Source organism: Camelus ferus, chromosome 7 (assembly GCF_009834535.1).
Source record: "Camelus ferus isolate YT-003-E chromosome 7, BCGSAC_Cfer_1.0, whole genome shotgun sequence".
Taxonomy (NCBI): domain Eukaryota; kingdom Metazoa; phylum Chordata; class Mammalia; order Artiodactyla; family Camelidae; genus Camelus; species Camelus ferus.
The window spans coordinates 60,962,109-60,979,984 of NC_045702.1; the positions used below are offsets into that span (position 1 = coordinate 60,962,109).

At 35.2% G+C, this 17,876-nt stretch overlaps 1 long non-coding RNA gene across 3 annotated transcripts in view; it reads left to right on the forward strand.

The window, feature by feature from the left end:
• Window positions 1–17,876, forward strand: part of LOC106728889 — a 488,051-nt gene that overhangs the window by 100,681 nt on the left and 369,494 nt on the right. For all 3 annotated transcript variants that reach the window (XR_004321543.1, XR_004321544.1, XR_004321545.1), the window contains 2 exons: window positions 12,309–12,408; window positions 16,402–16,568. This is a non-coding gene — a long non-coding RNA (uncharacterized LOC106728889). The remainder of the gene's footprint in view (window positions 1–12,308; window positions 12,409–16,401; window positions 16,569–17,876) is intronic.

Genomic DNA, 17,876 nt, shown 5'->3' on the forward strand with positions numbered 1-17,876 from the left:
AGAGAACGTGGGACAGAGTCTGGCACCAAATAAACACTCAGTGAATGTTAGCTGTTAAGTCCTGTCTGCCACAACACTCCTTGACTCTGAACTACTAAAGCTCTGGAATCTGCAGTGCCCATTTTGGCACTTGATCATGCATTAATTCGTCTATCACCATTTATTGAGGTGATTTTTAATCCCCCTTAGATTGCTGAACATGGCTCACAGTGTTTAAGATAGTGGATTGCCTATTTTAGTGCTGTTCACATTAAATTGATCTCTGATAAATATTTACTCAAAGCCCTAGGACAGTAATGGAAAAGCTAAAGGTATGTTGTATGCTATTAATGGGAAAAAGGGTTTAGCTTATAGAAGTCCTGCTTTCTTCATCATTGCTAGGAAATTGGGTTTAATTGTGGGACTCTACACCCTGAGAACGACACTGATAGCAAGAAGCAAGTAGAGGAGAGTCTAGAAACCTTACATTGTATGAGGAATAGTTGAAAGAACTGGATGGTGCAGTGGATGAGAATGCTTCTTTCTTTGGTGTTAGGTGCTATTGAAGAGGTTTCAGTTTTTAGACTCCTACTTATAGTCTAGCTTTAATGAGTCCCTGAGGCTGAATTGGGGGTAGTTACCATCAGTAGTCACCCATTTTAGAAGCCCTTACTCTTGCAGCTACTATGGCTTTGTCTCTAGGTCAGTTTTATTGTCCTTGCCATTCCACTCCCCGCCCCTACTCCAGTAGTTCTCCCCAGAGGTTCCTCGGTCTTTATGAGCTTCTTGAGGGAGTGCCTGCCAGTTTGCCAGAGGGGCTTAGGCTTTGCTGAATCCTGAGACAAACTTTGCTTCCCCAGGCTTAGTAGGTTCTAGAGCAATGGAATAGAAAGAGGCGAGAAATGGGAACCAACTAACTGTAGATAGCTAAGGAGCCAGGATTAGTGGTCAATCAGAGATAACTGGGGTGGACAGAGTAGATTCAAAGCTCTGTCTGTCTCAACGCATGTACTTGGTTTGAAGACAAACTACAATTGTGCTGCTAACCCTACCCTCAATTTTAGGCTGCCCTGTACTTTAGGATTCACTCTTGATCTTTCAAATGATTTTACTATTTAGTTTATTTTAAGTTACCAGTCCAAAAAAAGGGTATGGTTTTTCTACAAAATAAAAAAAATTGCTGATATTTATACTTTATTTGGTTTGGAGACTGAGCATATAAATATGGAGATCAAAACTATCAGTGACAGCGCCAAAAACTTTCTCTCATGATCTGATGATTGGTATTACTGAATTTTACACTTAAAAAAACCCAATTACTTTGATATTATGTTCATTTTTGTTTCTAAAATCGGAGATAAGTGCAATTTCAGACTGTCATTTGCAAGTATTTCCTCATGTGGATTTCCTTGCCCTTGCAAGCTTTCTGCCATCCTGATTGCCTTTAACTATAATGGTGGCTCAGCTATGTGTTTTGGATGTTTTGCTAACAATTCAAATTTGCTGTTTTCACACCACAATTATATTCACCATTACTTTTTGTTTTGTTTTGTTTAGCAATAGTTGTAATTCATGTAATTGTAGGACATTTGTTTGATGTAAACTCTTAGTTCTATCTGGAAATATTTAAAACACTGTGTTTTTTGGGAGCACATGAAGAATAATATTTTAACACATAGCTTTTATTTTCACCAAGCCGACATTAAGCCAAGGTAATTTTGTTCCATGTTGTGTAATGTTCTCACTTGTGATTATTCCTTCAGGTTTCTCATTTTCTTTTTTTAATCACAACAACTAAAGGGCAACAAACAGCTACTGGAGTTACGGTTGTCAGACATTTTAGGAAGTTTTTCTCTTTGCATGAAACTGTTCTGTTGAAAATAACAAACTGTGTATATGTTGAGGTTGCCACCCGCTGGTGAAATAGAGAATTTCTATTTTAATGAGTAATTTAAGAAAACATTTGTTTTCTGTTCCTAGAGTATGAATTTATATGTTTAGGTTTTAAATATATATATTTTAAACTATACTAGGAGAATAAAGAATTTCTTCATTGTGGAACACTTTAAAGCTCTACTGGGAAAAAAAATCATCATTTTGAAACCATTTAAAAACCTTTATTTACATCTTTTGTAGCCCCGACAAAGGAGAGAAGTGAAAAAAAAATCTCAGAATTAAATATGTCTGTGTTATCTGTGGTTACTCTTGAGTACAAAGATTAAGAGGGATTAAAATAATTTTTGTTGCTTCTTTACGCTTTAGTTGCATTTTTTTCTACAGAAAGCTTGTATTGCTTTAAAAAGAAAATATAAATCTAAAGAGGAAAAATAACTGTATATATGTACATAAATCGAATTGTAAGTCTTCAATAACAGTGCTTTATGGAGTGTTAAAAAAAAAAAAAAAAAGCACCACCCTAAATCAGTGCCACATTTAACTAAACAGATACAAAAGGAACAAAAGCCCGGAGATTGAACTGCAGCTTTCATCACTCCACTAGCACAAATTTTAAATTCAAATGCATACATAAGAATTTATTATGTGATAAAGATGCTATTTCAAATTCATGTGCAAGGATGCTTGGTTACCTCACATCATTTACCAAATGAATTCCAGATGTGAAAAATTAGAAATATACAATGAAATAAATTAAAAATATATAAATTAACATTTAGGCTAAGGGAAATTGCACAGGGAAAACTTATAAAGGAAAATATTAAAAAATTCTATGTATGAATATCATCATAAAAGCAAATGATAAACAGGGAAAATATTTACAGTGTACACAAATGACAACATAAATAAGAATTTTTTTAAAAGGCCTATGAGCACTAAAAAAACTCATTACTAATCATAGGATTACATGTTTTTTAAAATGAAAAATTTAGCTATAAAATTGGCCAAGATTTTAAAAATATTATTATATTCCATGTTTTCTGATAAATGTTTCCTTTTCTGATAAAGCTTTCAAATATCTGTCATGTTAAAAGTGTGTTGCTAGGTACATGAAAGATGATGCAGACAAAAGTACTCCATATTATAAAATTATTCTTCTATTTAAAATTATTCCTTAAAAAGATATTTAATAACATGGCGAAATGCTCATAAAAATTTAGATTTCAAGTAGGGTTTAAATAATAACACAGTTTTATCTCTTTCTGTCCAGAAGACTATTATTCCAAAGTTTTAATAGTGATTATCTGTGTTACCAGAGTTATTGGTGATAATTTTCTTCTTCATTCATTTCTGTATTTTTTAACTTTTTGAAAACAAAAAAGTTGCAAATATATAAAATGCTTGTTAAAATTCCTTTAAAATTAGAGTACAAAATACATGTAGTTTGATTACTATTTTAATAAAAATAAAAGCATATGTGATACGCATGTGTATATATTTGTAATTCATATATGTAGATTAAAATTATTTTAGAGTTTTAATAGTGGTTATGTATATAGCTACTTTTATAATTATATTTCCTAGTTAGAGGAACTTTCCTTCATTATTCATTTTGTAATTGTTTTATATTACTGATAAACAAAAATGTGCATTTCATATATATATAAAATCTTTAGGAAGATATTTATTAATGTGGGAAAATATTCATGAAAACTTCAGCTAGAAAAATGGGAAACTATGGGCAGTATATGTAGTTTGTTCACAAATTGATAGAAGTATATATCTATTTTATTCATGCATGTATATGGATAGATTTTTTAAAACTTGGAAGGGCATGTTCTAAAGTTTCAATTGTAGTTATCTATAGTAAAATGGATAGCTGATAGTGTTCTTCTTTATTCATTTCTAACTTTAACTAGAAATGATAAAGTACATATATTCATATCAAATGTGTACATCAATTTGTATCTTTAAATATGTGCAGTTTATTGTGTGTTGATTATACCTCAATAAAGCCATTAAAAATGTATAGTAGAAAACTGTGCTGCCCAATAAAAAATACAACTGTCATCTTTTCCTCCAAAAAGAAAAATTAATATTTAAAAAATGGAGAGTGTTCACACTTTATTAGCTCAATGCTTATTTCATCCCTTTATAAGTATGTAGACTATCCAATATTTAAAAATATTTCTTCTCTGGCATTTGGCACAGTAATGAATCAGCATTTTAAACCAGTTTACACAAATTGGGGTATGCAGATTCTTTTCTAGGGAGGAGGGTAGGGAGAGTAGGTAGAATATTTCTACTTATCAAGATATGTTAATCCCTCAAAGGAAATTAACATCATGTGTAAGGTGCTGACTACTTTGTGAAAGCAGTCAGGCATTTTTTTCATCAAAAGAAGGTAATTTCTTATGATTAACAAACTTAAACAAGCAAACAAACATGATTTGACTTTTCAGAAGGAAACCACTTATTCAGATATTAGAATATCTCATTAACACAGCCTTGGATTCAGCAGTGATTTTATTGATTATGTGAACTGTTAAATAGTCCATCTGGAATACAAATGTAACTTTAAAATTAAAAATCTGACATCAATTTTTTTTCCCTCAAGCAACTTCAGAACCAAATTAAATGAATCCCTTGGTTTGAGGCAGCCATCCTTTTCTGATAAAGGTTTCAAATATCTGGCACGTTAAAAGTGTGTTGCTAGGTACCTGAAAGATGATACAGACAGAAGACAACACTGTCTCAATCATTTTTTAATAAAGGAAAATACACAGCTCTCCCATGTAGCTGCACACTGGTGGGCAATACCATAATATGTATCCAGAAGCATGGTAATGTGTCTGCGGGTCTCTCTGAGCTGTGTGGAGACCTTTTGCACAAATGCTGCTGTGTGACAGCTGGCTGTGTAGTCTGTTTTACCTTACTTTCAAGGCTCTCACTCTTAGATACTGGCAACTAGTTTTAAAATAGTAATGCATGGCACAGGCCTAAAGAATGAATGAAAATACTCATCCTTGGGGCATGTCGTGAGTTGATTATAATAAAAATTGCTTAATTATTTATTAGTAGTTGCTTTATAAATAACTTACTCTGGTTTTGCTGAAGGGTATCAACTGTGAGATGGGAGAGAAGAGCTAGAGAAGTGAAATTGTCAGGGGACACCGTGGTTAAGGGTTTCATATACCACACAGAGGCCTTTTGACTTTATCCTGTAAGTACTGTGGAAACAGAAATCTTTTAACAGGGAATTGAAAGGTTAGATTTGTATTTTCTCTGTGTGATGGGAGATGGATTTGAGGGGGACAGGAAAAGAGGCAGGTGGTAGTTAACGTGAAAGATCACAAGAGCCTGAAGTGAACAGTTGCCGCACAGATGAAAAAGAGAGGAGGAAGAGGAGTATTTAAAAGGTAAAGTAAGTAGGAAAAACATTTAGAAGGATTTGGTAGTTGAGCGAATATGGGAGCCAGAGGTAAAGCAGAGGAAAGAATTGAGTTTTCTTCCTTATATAACTGGGTAGATACTAACATCCTTAACTGATACTGAAATGACAGGTGCTGATGCTGATTAGAAGGGGAAACATAAGTGGCTGGTTGACCTACTTTCCTAATGGATACATGCAGTCACTCAGAAATTTTACAAGAGCAAATTGCATGGACAGACATACAATAAACAATGACAGTAAAATTACAGACAGAGCCCTCCAACTAAATCACAAAAGGCCAGGAAAACATAAGAACCTTTTTATGATGCTGATGTCAGGGACATGGACAAAGATGGAACAATTAGATTGCATTAATTGTATTTGTTATGTTGCAATGGGAATGGTTTTACTTGCTGTAATAATGAGCTCTGTTATAATAGGCATTAGTCTTGTATCTCACCTATTCATTCATTAGAATGAGGTTTTTTTTTTTTTTCCTTTTACAAAGTAAATATACAATAAGATCAAATAAATTTTGATGATTGCCAACAGATGGTGAGGGGCTCAAACTCAGACCATCTGATCTTTCGCTTTTCAGTTCTTTCCGGCTGTTCTTTCTACTTAATTACCTTCCCCTCACTTCCTAATCCCTTCCATGTAATTCTACACCAAGATTGGGTCTAGCACTCTCTATTAATTTTCCACAGCCTACACTGCTTTCTAATAAGATATTCGGTCTTTGTAGCTGTGTTGCTAATGGATCTAAACAGTCTGGTTTTAACAGATCCTTTCAATCCTACTTGAACCATGTCTTTGCTCAATGTATTAATTCAGTTTAATGCTGAAAATTTAAAACTTACTCGTACAGTTTGATCTCATTTTACATCTGACATAATGGATCAACCGCCAGTAATTTTACATAATCAAAGAACTATTTTAATTGACCTGTCTTTTAAATCCTTATCATATGAGACATTTATTTTTTTCAATCACTTAAACAGACTTACTAGAGTGATATATGTGTTTCAGTGAGAAATTTCCTTTATTACATGAATGCGTCTTTGCATCTTTTATGAATGAAGGAGAGAAAGTATTGCTGTAATAGGTATTTTAATGATATTTTAGGGAAGCACATAGAAGGTAGGGATTTATGCACACTCAGAAGGCACCTCCTAAGGTAATTTACTATTGACTCTGTTGTATGTATATTTATATAATCCATATCTGGATAGAACCTTCCTTTTTTTTCTTTACACAAGTACATTTTAATGTCCAGTTCAATATAAGGAGGCCGTTTCCAAATTCTGTTCAATAATCCCTAATAGCACTACTTTACTGAGGTAGGCTAATAGAATTCTGTTGATTGAAATTGTTGCATTATAGATGTGTTCTCATCTTTCTGTTGTGTTTAGCAGTAGTTTGTTTAACCAAATACTTGTTCTTTGGATACAGAAATTGCACACTCAAAGCTACATATTGTTAAGCATTTATAATAAAATAAGGCTTAGTTTTAAAATATCATCTATGTTTTTTGAATGCTGTTTAAAAATAATCACTGTTTTTTTTGACAATGGAAGTATTAAATGTTTATTTACATTTTGGGGGAAAATTCAGAAAGATAAAAGAAAGAAATCTGATAGTACCCATAATCTCATTAGAGACGATGGCTATTAAATTTTTACATTCACCCTTTCTGGATTTTTTGCATATCTTTATAAAATGAAAATTGTAAAATAAACTTAGACTTTTATAATGATTTATGCAGGTAGTCCTTACACAATTTTTACTTATGTGAAATTTAGTTTGTGTGTATAAGAGAGACAACAATTTTTAAATTTTGCCTTCATTTTCTTCATGAGTGTATGCCCTGGAATAAGCAATGAGATAGGGGATAGGAATTTGCTGTTTCCTCAGTCAGTCAGTTTCTCTCTGTATCTCTTATGGTATATGCTTCTTGCTATAGTGGCTATAATTCTAATGGTAAAAATACATAATTTTCCTGCAATGTGGTCAAAACTCAAGTCAGCTGCTTTGATACTTAATCATAGAAAAAAGGTATGTATTCTAATACTAAAAAGAAAAACTGTTGAAGTTATGGTATTTGGTGTCCAAATGAGATTTTCAAAGGTAGTGTTAACCATATGAGATTTTTTCATTATGTGCTGATTTTAAAACCTGTCCCCTCCATGAGATGCAACTTCATTGTAATTTACTTGTTTTAGTATACAGTTATTTTTTCTGATATCATTAAGTATTCTTTGAAGACATTTTGAATAACTGCAATGCAGTCCATCATATGGATGTGCCATATCTACTTTAATCATATCAACTATTTTTAGACGTTTGGTTCATTTCCATTGTATTGCTATAAGTAAGGCTATGACAGCTATTGCGCCTGAGGTATGATGTGATGATCAGCCATTATTTTCGCACATGTACTTACTGCTGTTATAATGTCTTTCTTTCAGGTATTTTTTAACACTTTTATGCTGGTAAGATATAGAAGGGAGAGGAATATGACTTCACAATAACCAACTGGGGATTGCTTTCAATGAAAGAGGAGGCAATGAAGCATATATTTTAAATACAATCTTTGGTATTTTTTTGAGACTTCTTGCCATGACACCTCCAGTTCAGAGGGTTGGATTGGCACTTAGTCCTGTACACCAGTTCAAGGAATATATTTGTTGCGGCTTTTTTCAAAAATAATTTTTTTATTGAAGTATAAGTCAGTTTACAATGTTGTGTTAATTTCTGGTGTACAGCATAGTGATTCAGTTATATATATATGTATATATATATGTATTCCTTTTCATATTCTTTTTCATTATAGGCTATTACAGGGTATTGAATATAGTTCCCTATGCTATACAGTGGGACCTTGCTGTTTATCTAATTTTATATAGTAGTTAGTATCTGCAAATCCCAAACTCCCAATTTATCCCTCCACCCTGGCTTTTTTGAGAGCTGCAGTGTTCTGGTTCTTCTGTTGGCTACATGCTGCAAATAGCGATGGCATTTCTCAAAGTTAGAAGACCTCTGTGATTCACTTGCTTGTCCTTCAGACTGGCATATCTCTCCCGTGAAACTTAGGTTGCTCTGAACAGCTGCATTGGAGGATAGCTGTGTGTTGTTCTGATTTGGGCAGTGGACTGAAAAACAGGATCTCACAGCTTTATGAGAAGCTCTTCATATGAACTCTTTTTTGTCCAAAAATCTTTAGAAAAATGAAAAATCCATTTCCTAGGATACATTCCTAGGTGTGGAATTATAACTTGACAAAAGGGTAAACGTTTTTAAGGCTTCTGAGACATACTGATAAATTGTTCTCCACAAATTTGGTACCAATTTATATTCATGCCAACTGTATATGAGACTAATCTTTTGGCTAAAACATTATTTTTAAAAGAGGCCTAACTATAGACCATGTGAGGTTTTATTTTGTGTTTCTTTAATTACTGAGGGAATTGAACATTTTTTTCACATTTAATGACCTTTTGTCTTTTATTATTTTTTAATTCATGTTCTTTATCCCTCTCCCACAATTTTTTTTGGTGTAAGCATTTTTAAATAAGAATTAATATGTAAGAACACTGTGTTTTATGTCCTTACCTGAAGAAAAATACTCAAACCATGTGAAATAAGATGCATATTTTTCAGGAGAAAGAAGCGAAAGAAAGAAGGTGAGGATAGACTGGCAACAGACATTCAAGTAGCGAGGTTACTAATGGCCTTTCATACTTTCACCTCCCTTTAAAAATTGCCCCACCCATGGCTTCTGATGCCTAGGTGGCCACGTGCTATATCACATGACTTTAATGATCATAATTGGTGTGATGTCAACTCAAAGGTCACCAGTTAATAGGCTGCCAAGGGATTTATGAACTGCACTGGAATGTCTCCCTAGGGAATTAGAATAGCAAGTTGGGGTTGGGGGGAAGGTTGCCAATTAATAGCAGATCTGAAAGGACAGACATGCAGAATATGAATGAACCAGATTAGCTTTGGAGCTATAGAGAAAAAAGTCACAAATTCCTGCTTTTCAGATCTCTAAAGCCCCCAAAAATAAAGGAGCACGTTCCAGCTCCAGTTTCAGGAAGGCTGTTTACCTTTCCTGCTCTTATTCCTCTAGGTGTGTCCCTCCCTGTCTCTTAAGCTTCCTTGAGTGGATCTTTATTACTTATATTTATATGAACCTGAAGAAACAGTAATTCTGAGGAAAAGTACCTAAGATAAAGATTTAAAACTATCATATTTACTGCAACTCTATCCATATCCCAGCAGTGTCATTTTAGTAGTTAATTCTTTCACTTAACAATTTGTTCAACATAAAATCATTGAGCATAGAGTCTATATTAGGTGTTGGGCTAGGTGGTAAAGAAGTTGCAGAGATGAATCAGACAGTCTCTGTCATCTAAAAGCATGTAGTTCAATCACACTTTTCTACATAGCATGGTCTTTCATTACTGCAGATTGTCAGATCAATGGTGACCAACTAGTTGCTAGGCAACTTGACAGTCAGGAATACAGAACTGATGCAGCTTCATTCTGATATGAATTCTTCTTTGAAATGTTTGTCAAGAATTGTGAAGGGTCTGAAATTTTCTCTGCTTTAAAGCTAAGATGTTAGCCTGCCGCAGTTTAATAGGTGCTGGCAGAAGACATGTGACTTCTGGGTCAGAGACAAAGGACTTTAATCATTTACAGCAAGGCAAGTAACATAAGCTTTATGTTTGCTTCTAGTCCCTTGCCCCCAAGTTTCATGGGGGCAATGCAGAGCAATTCAGGTGAATGTGTCCCAACTGAGGAACATTAAGTGGAAGGAGCCCAAGTCTGTTACAGTGGACTGTAAGCAAACCTGCCTGACATTTGCCCTATAGGGAAACATTCTTATTATACTGGAGGGTAACTTGCCCTCCACTCTGGAAGGAGATACTGTCTCTCTCTCTACTACGGCTGTTCACTATCACTATACAAACATCCTTTAAAAGATAGTTCAAAACAAAGGTAGTCAGTGCCTTTGCTTGCAAGACATTTTGCAGAAACACCAAAGACCCACAGAGAATTGTCTCCCAATGATGTTCTTTCTTTGGATACTTTTAAAAACCATTCAAATGTTTGGTTCTTATTTCTACTACCTCTAAGTATCTACTTATTTTAAGATTGTCCTATATTTCTTCATTTCTGCCAATTCACCAGAAACCAATTTTCTCTAACTTAAGCAAAAAAGAATGTTAGTGGAAGGATATTGGATTACTTCATAATTCAAAGAACAACACCAAACTAGTACTGTTCTGGGACCTCATCAGCAGAAATTCATAGTTGTCTCAAGAGTGCTGTCGTTAGCATGCCTCAGCTTCAGTGGTTCCCTGTCTCTGCCATTCTGTACTTCAAGTTTTAAATTCTCTGAAGAGAGGAGTCAGATGGCCCAGCTTGACTAAGGCTCTGTCTCTATCTTTTCAGTTATACCCAAGGGGGAGGGACTATGAAAGCACAGACCTAGTTAATCTTGGCTATTCCCAAATTAGGAGATTCTTGGGAGCTTTGGAAGACTCCCAATTGCTTTCTGCTATATCTGGATTTGTTTTGATTGATATTCCTCTTCTTATGGAGAAATACAGTTACTGTTTTGAGCATTATTTGATTTTTATCAATTAAATACAGTTTTGCTTTATTCATCATTTTCTTGGCTACCTTCTGCCATTTCTCAGTTTTGGGGGGTAGTCATTTTGTGAACTGATCTAAGCCAATTTAGTGATTCAAGAGCTTTGGGTAAATATAAGTAGCCTCTGGTGGTTGAAGACATATTGCACTATGTGTCTTTTCTTCTCAGTCCTGCTATTATGTGGTATGCTAAGCAGGGCAAGGCTTAGCCCAAATTTTGTTAATATTAAATACTTACAGCTAGTCAATGTATCTTCAAGACCATTATTTCAACAATGTAAATTTATTTTTAACATCTTTTATGCTAATTAATATATCCTCTGGTGTAGATTTCAATAGTGCTATTTGAAATACAGGAGTAGCCACCTCTAAAGCTGTGGATTTTCTTAATTAGGGTATTTCCAAGATTACTTAATCAGCCCTTGAGTGTGGAGTAATGTTACCTTATTGCCCACATGCACATATATACATATTTTTAAAGTAAATTACCAGACAGACAATATAATAGGCTAGAATATAGGCATTTAGTCATGCACTCATGCTAATTTCCATACTCCTTTGTAATTAACATTCCTCCTGACTGGATTAATTGGGTTTGCAATAAGTAATCACGTTTATAATACTGCAACTGTTCCCAAATTAATTGCTCATGTGTTCAATGAGCCATTACATGTTCTTATTTAAAGCAGCTTAGAGAGTCCATGATTTTAGAGCTGTGGTCCTAAACATTTTGGGGAGACGGGGCACAGAATCATCCAAGAATATGTCAATAACATGATGACAGAAATAAACCAATGGTTCCCAAACTTTGAGAGTACATAAGAATCACCTCATTGAAAATATAAATACTTTGGCTCCACACTCAGCAATTCTGATTACACAGATACTGTGTGAGGCCTGGAAGAACTTTGAGAAATATTGCACACTTTCTCCCTAGAAAAAGGCACATATGCACACACTTCCAACTTTACCAGTGATCTTAAGGGAGAGTTTCAGAACCCTGTGGCTTTCGTACAGTTTTTCTCAAGACTGGCTGTATAATACAATCACCAAGGGAGTTTTAAAATATTTCAGACCAATTAAATCATAATATGAGTGGTATAGGGTGACTAAACTGTCTGCATGTTTTTTTCCCCAACCCAGAATGGAAACTAGAAATTTTTCCCAATGTATCAATTTATTTTACTGAATTAGACTCACTTGACAGATACCTAGCAAAAATGATAATAAAAGAAGTTCAGTTACCCTATAAATCTTACAAAATACACAGTTTAATTTGTGTATTGGTGAGAAGGCACATCATTTTTGGCATTGATTTGTCTTTCTCTCTTCAAAGCTTCAAAGGATTTAGTGGACTTTGTACTCTGTTTGATGGATAGCCCTCCCAAGCTTGAGAGAAGAAAAGCAGGGCTCTTTTTATAATTCATGGTGGTAAGGTAAGTGTTTATTATATTATTTTAGCTGAAGAAAATCTAAGAAAACATATGGTACTTCAAATTGACCATCAGTTCACTGTGTTTTGATAGCATACCCAGCAATTACGAAAAGTAAATATTCATTGTAAATAGCCCTGAGAAATAGTTAAATGTGCAGTTTTCTAGATGTTATCTGAGGAAGATCTTTTTTAATTCTTTTGAGTAGGAAAATATCTTATCATGATACACAAAGTAGTAGATGGAAACTTTAGTTAGACTGATAAAGTTTTTGAAATTATTTTAGACTTCCTTATTATAAAGGAAAGGAGGCCTATAAACAGTGATAGAAAAACCATGTTGGAAATAACCATAATCAAAGCTTCTTCTATGTTTCTTTGAAGTGGATCCATTTATAATATTACTCATACAGATATTCAAAGCTGTGGCAATAATAGGTGATTTAATGATGTTTAAAGCCCTTAAGTAAGGAACATCGAGGGCATGAATTTAATAATTATGATCATTTCTTGTGCTGATAACTCTTGAGTTAGGATTTCCACTGCCAGAGACAAAGTTTTAGAAAATCAAATTGTGAAAATTAAGTGTCCGAAGTTTGGATAATTCAACATGTATGAGTTATATAGTCCATTTGTGTAGAAAAACTGGCTTCCAAGCAAGCAAAAGGGCTATTTCTATACTCAGAAAGCTTTCTCTCAAAGATTGGAAGCACCTAATGGCATAGGGCAGAAACCAGTTGAGTGTGAATTTGTTCTACTTGTCAGAAATGTTACTTTTTTAAATGTTAAGGTGGGATTATTAGTTTTAATTTTAAAAAATTGAAGAGATTTTCAAGCTTTTAATAAAAGCTTGGTAGTTTTTAATTCAGTTGTAGAGGATTCACCAAAATTGTGAGGGTTTGGAAGGTTGCTAGAATCTATTTGTGGTAGAAGAAATTTAAGTGTAATTGAATTGTAAATGTACTGTCATTTTAGGCCACTGCTGTCAAAGATGGTACTTGTAGAAAGGTGATTACTTTTCTTAGCGATGGAGTTAAAGGCTTTTAGGAAAGATCCAGTCTTGTAGGGATAATGATAGCAATGGTGCCAGGTACCTGCTCTCCACCAACCTTACAAGCTGCTGTGCATTCCTGTTTCTGATCCTAACAGTCTGATGGATAGTGTCACCATTATCCCCATTTTATAGATGAGGAGATGGTGCAGACAGGATTTACATCCAGATAGCTCTATTTCCTAAGCCCCTGTTCTTCCTGTCACATCCTTTCGTCTCTGTTTCATGTAATCCCTAAAAACCACTTGCATAGATCCTGAAGGGTTACTCACTGCATTTGAGGGCAACATTTGCAGGATTGGACAGCTCTGCTCACCCAAAAGGCCATTCTCCTTTTTGCTGTTTTTGTTTGTCTTCTTGTGACTTCCATATACTAGCTCTATGGGAGAGATATTAAGGATTGATTAGAGAGGGTAAGAAAAAAAGGGAGTATTGAGGACATAAAGGTAGACAACTATGGACACTGTCTCTCCACCAGCTGGAGAGAAGATAGGTGTTTGGGGCCAGCAGGAAATAAGTATAGGAAGCAGTTCTGTTTTCTTCTGAATTTGAGTTTTTATTCTCTGTTGGTGTGCATGTGGCAGTGTTAAAAGGCTGGGGTGTTCTTTTATCCAGTCAGCAGGGGGAGCAGTAAACTTGAAGTGACATCCTGTAGGAAGAGAAAGGCCATCCACTCAGCACAGTGGTTTATAAGTAAGTGTTCTTATCCTGCCTTGCATTAATAGATTGCACTAAAAATTTTGTTTCTGTTTTTTTTTTTCCATGCTGTTTATGGTTAATGAAGTCATTGGACACCAACAGCAATGCTGCACTAGAAAAAGTATTTACCTTAGTAGAAAAGCACATTTTATGTTTATGTTTAATAGTAAAGTACATCTTTAAATATATAGTGAATTGCAGTTTTAAAGATACCTTTCTAGAATCCATAGGATTGTTAGTTCTGGCCAAGATTACTTTTCTACCCTGGGCTCAGAATTATAGCTCTATATGGGAGCAGTCAGATGAGGGAGGAGACCTTTGGTTCTAGGAGGTGATTTGAGGGTCGTTGAAAAACATGTTCTTATTTTGTTCTTACAACCTTTAATGCTATTAGGATTTTCAATCCCTTTTAGGTTAAATCTTCTTTTTTAAACTATATAACTAACATATGCATATTTTACCTAAAAAGAATAACTCATTAATTGGTCTTCCTTATTGACTTTGTTCACATTTGAAAAAGTTCTGTGGACAGATGCATTTTGATGTTGCAGAGTACAAAACTGGGTCGCAAAGCATCTCCCAAGCCTTCTTAAAGCATAGGACAGAAGTCCCTAGCAGGGAAGTAAAAGAATAAATGACAAACCCCTATTTTAATTTGGGCCACTGTTGGTTCATGCTCTCGGGTCTTAGTATAGGAGAAGTAGCATGTTGAGTAAGAGACCCAGGATGAGATATGAAAGTCATAATAGTTCAGAAAAGTCCAGATTACTGCTGTTCTTTTGGCTAGTGGTTCATAACATCTTTTTTGGTCATGAACCCCTTGGAGTATCTGAAGAAAGTTCTGGGCCCTTTTCTAGGAAATATGCACACATACACAAATTTAGCTCTCTATTTCAGGAGCTCATTGATGTTCTGCCTTCTCCTGAAGCCCACCATGTGTTCTTGTTTAGAGCAGTGGTCTCTAAAATGGAGGGTGGGTAGATGATGCTCCCCAGGATGTGTGCCCAGTGACCCACTGGACTGTGCTGTTTTCTGTTTGTGTTTATTTTCTGTCTTTTAAAGTTTTTTCCATGTAGGTTTTATATTGCACATAATCTATTAGTACCATAGTGCATATATAACATTTACATATAAGTAGATTAATAAAATTAGTTGTAAGAGTTCACATTTTTACTGGTGGGAGACATGACTCAAAATTGATAGGCTACCAATTCAGAGAATGGTAGTGATTAAATTTAAACTCTAGGCTCTCCTCTCCCTAAATTGGAGGGCCAGGAATAGGAGCTTAAATCAGAGGTGACTACCAGTGACTGGAAATTTTGGACCTAATGATGACAAGTAAAATTTGCCCACCCTTCATTAAGCACTGTCACACTTGCCCCAATTGGTCCCCGCAGTGGCTCTGGGAGTTAGGTAGAGTAGGTATGCTAATGGATATCTCCAAGAGCAGGTATGTTAACCAGATTCTCAGAAAACTTGAGACTTCCCCAAGGGTCCTTGGCTGGTCAGTAGTGGAACTGGTCCTCATAACCTTGGCTGCCAACCACAAATTATAGGCTCATTTCACTGAACTGCAGGGATAAGTCAGTCATTATGGGCTGTCTGAGGTCCCGCTGTTGCAGTTATTGGTGCTCCCTGAGGACACTGAGTTGTTGAATCCCTGGCTGATCCAGGCACAGGGATAGAAAACATATTTTAGCTACTTGATCAGAGGGCCAGGAAGCTGAACTAACAACTCAGCATTAGCTCTCTCCTGTTGGTACTGTAATACCAACATATTTCAAAACAAACAGAGGGCTCTGGAAGGGTTTAGATACATCTATGTACAAAAAAGATTTACAATGGGTTATTAAATGGGAGTTTTGAGGCTGGCTTCATGGGAAGTGCCAACCACTCTTTCTCCCAAATTTCCCTTGGTGCCACTGTCAAAGGCAAAGTACTCATTTAGATGGATTGTTGTTCTGACCCAAAATGACATTTCCAACTTTTCTTATATATAATCCAATTTCTGAACCTCCTTTTCAGTGATATTAAGTGGAATAGCATAAAAAAGTCTTTTGGCATTAAAGATAATAAATGTGTTCAGCATTGCTTAGGTGTCTTTGCTCTTGGCCAGTGCATTGGCTGTATTGATGTTAGAAATTTAAATCACCCTTTTTACCAGACTTTATTAATATCTCCTCCCCTCATCTTGGCTACCTTGCTCCTTCACTCTCTCATGTGCAATCTTCTTCCCTTTTATACTAGCACAAGTTATAGGCGGCTGACTTTCACATGACCAAGGGTCAGGAGATGTGAGGAGGATCCCTTGAGCCTGGTGATTAGCCTCTAAAAAGGGGACCTGCTGTTCAAGGGTCAAGCCTTCAGTACATTGCCCAGGCCCTGGGAATACTAACAGTGGACCTCCTGGCTTGGTAAGTACCAGATTGTTCTAATACGTGGCTTCCAGAGAAGAATCATTTAGCCAGACAGAAGAATTGAAAGTGAAATGAGATCTCTGGCTAGAGCTCATTCCAGTATCACTGTTACTGCATGAGGCTAAGGTTAATTTTGAGATTCCCTCTCATTAACTGTGTCCTCTGCTATCCTCAGAGGACATTTTGTTTAAAGTTGTGTTCACACATTGTTTTATTCTCTCTCTGCAACTGAATCGTGAGATCCCTAAGGATACTGCTGCCTGGTATGGCTTTGTACACCCCTCCCCAGTGTCCTCCAGAGTGGCTGGGACCCGGGGAATGATGACTCCTAGATTAGGACTTTCTTTCAGAAAGTAGGAGGGTGGAAGGATAACCACCCTTTCCCTGGTAATGGTCACTTTTCAACCAGGATTGTTTTCACTTGTTGACTGCTTATTTCTTTTCATGATATTTTAAGACTAAATTTGCTGTAAATGATAAAAGTAATATAACTACACTATAGCAAACTTGGAAAATTTAGACATAATAATCATTTCTGTCACTGTTATATAAATGTACCTGCTCTTAGTATTTTGATACATGCATTTAAAAATATTTTTAATAACAATGTACTTGAATATTATAAAGATTGTAACGTTCCGTTATAAGCATTTTTTTTCTTTTGTTTAATCATTCTAGTAAATGTTACTGAGATATAGAAATTTATTTCACTATTTTCCTATTTTCTACTAAATATATCATTATTTATTCCTCATTAGTATTTATTGGCTATGCCATCATTTATTTCTTCATTGTTATCTATCAGATACACCATTGCTTATTTAGCTGTTTTCCTGTGCTCATCTCACTAAGTGGACTACGGGCTTAAAAAAATCTGCCTATTTGTATACAGTTTGAAAAAAGTTATTATCATGTAGCATGGTATTTGGCTCATAGTAGGTATTCAGTAAATGTTGGATTTCTTTCTTCTCTCTTCCTTCTTTACACCAACCTTATGGTATTTTCTTGTACTGCCAGCCTGAGGGCATAACTCTGTTTTGTAATTTTGCCTTGGCTATTTCAATTGCTAATTTGTGGGGAGTACTAGTACTGTGATTCCTGGGATTCAGTTTTCTTTATGTCATTTGGTCAAGTATATTGATTTGTTCTTGCCAGACATAAAATGTTAGAGCTACAAAGAATTGTGGAAATTACCTTGTCCAGTGGTTTCCCAATTGGTGTATATCAGAATTTTTCAAGGCGCTTAAGAATACTGATTTCTTACTAAAGTTTAATTTGTTGGATGAAGATTGGGAATCTGCATTT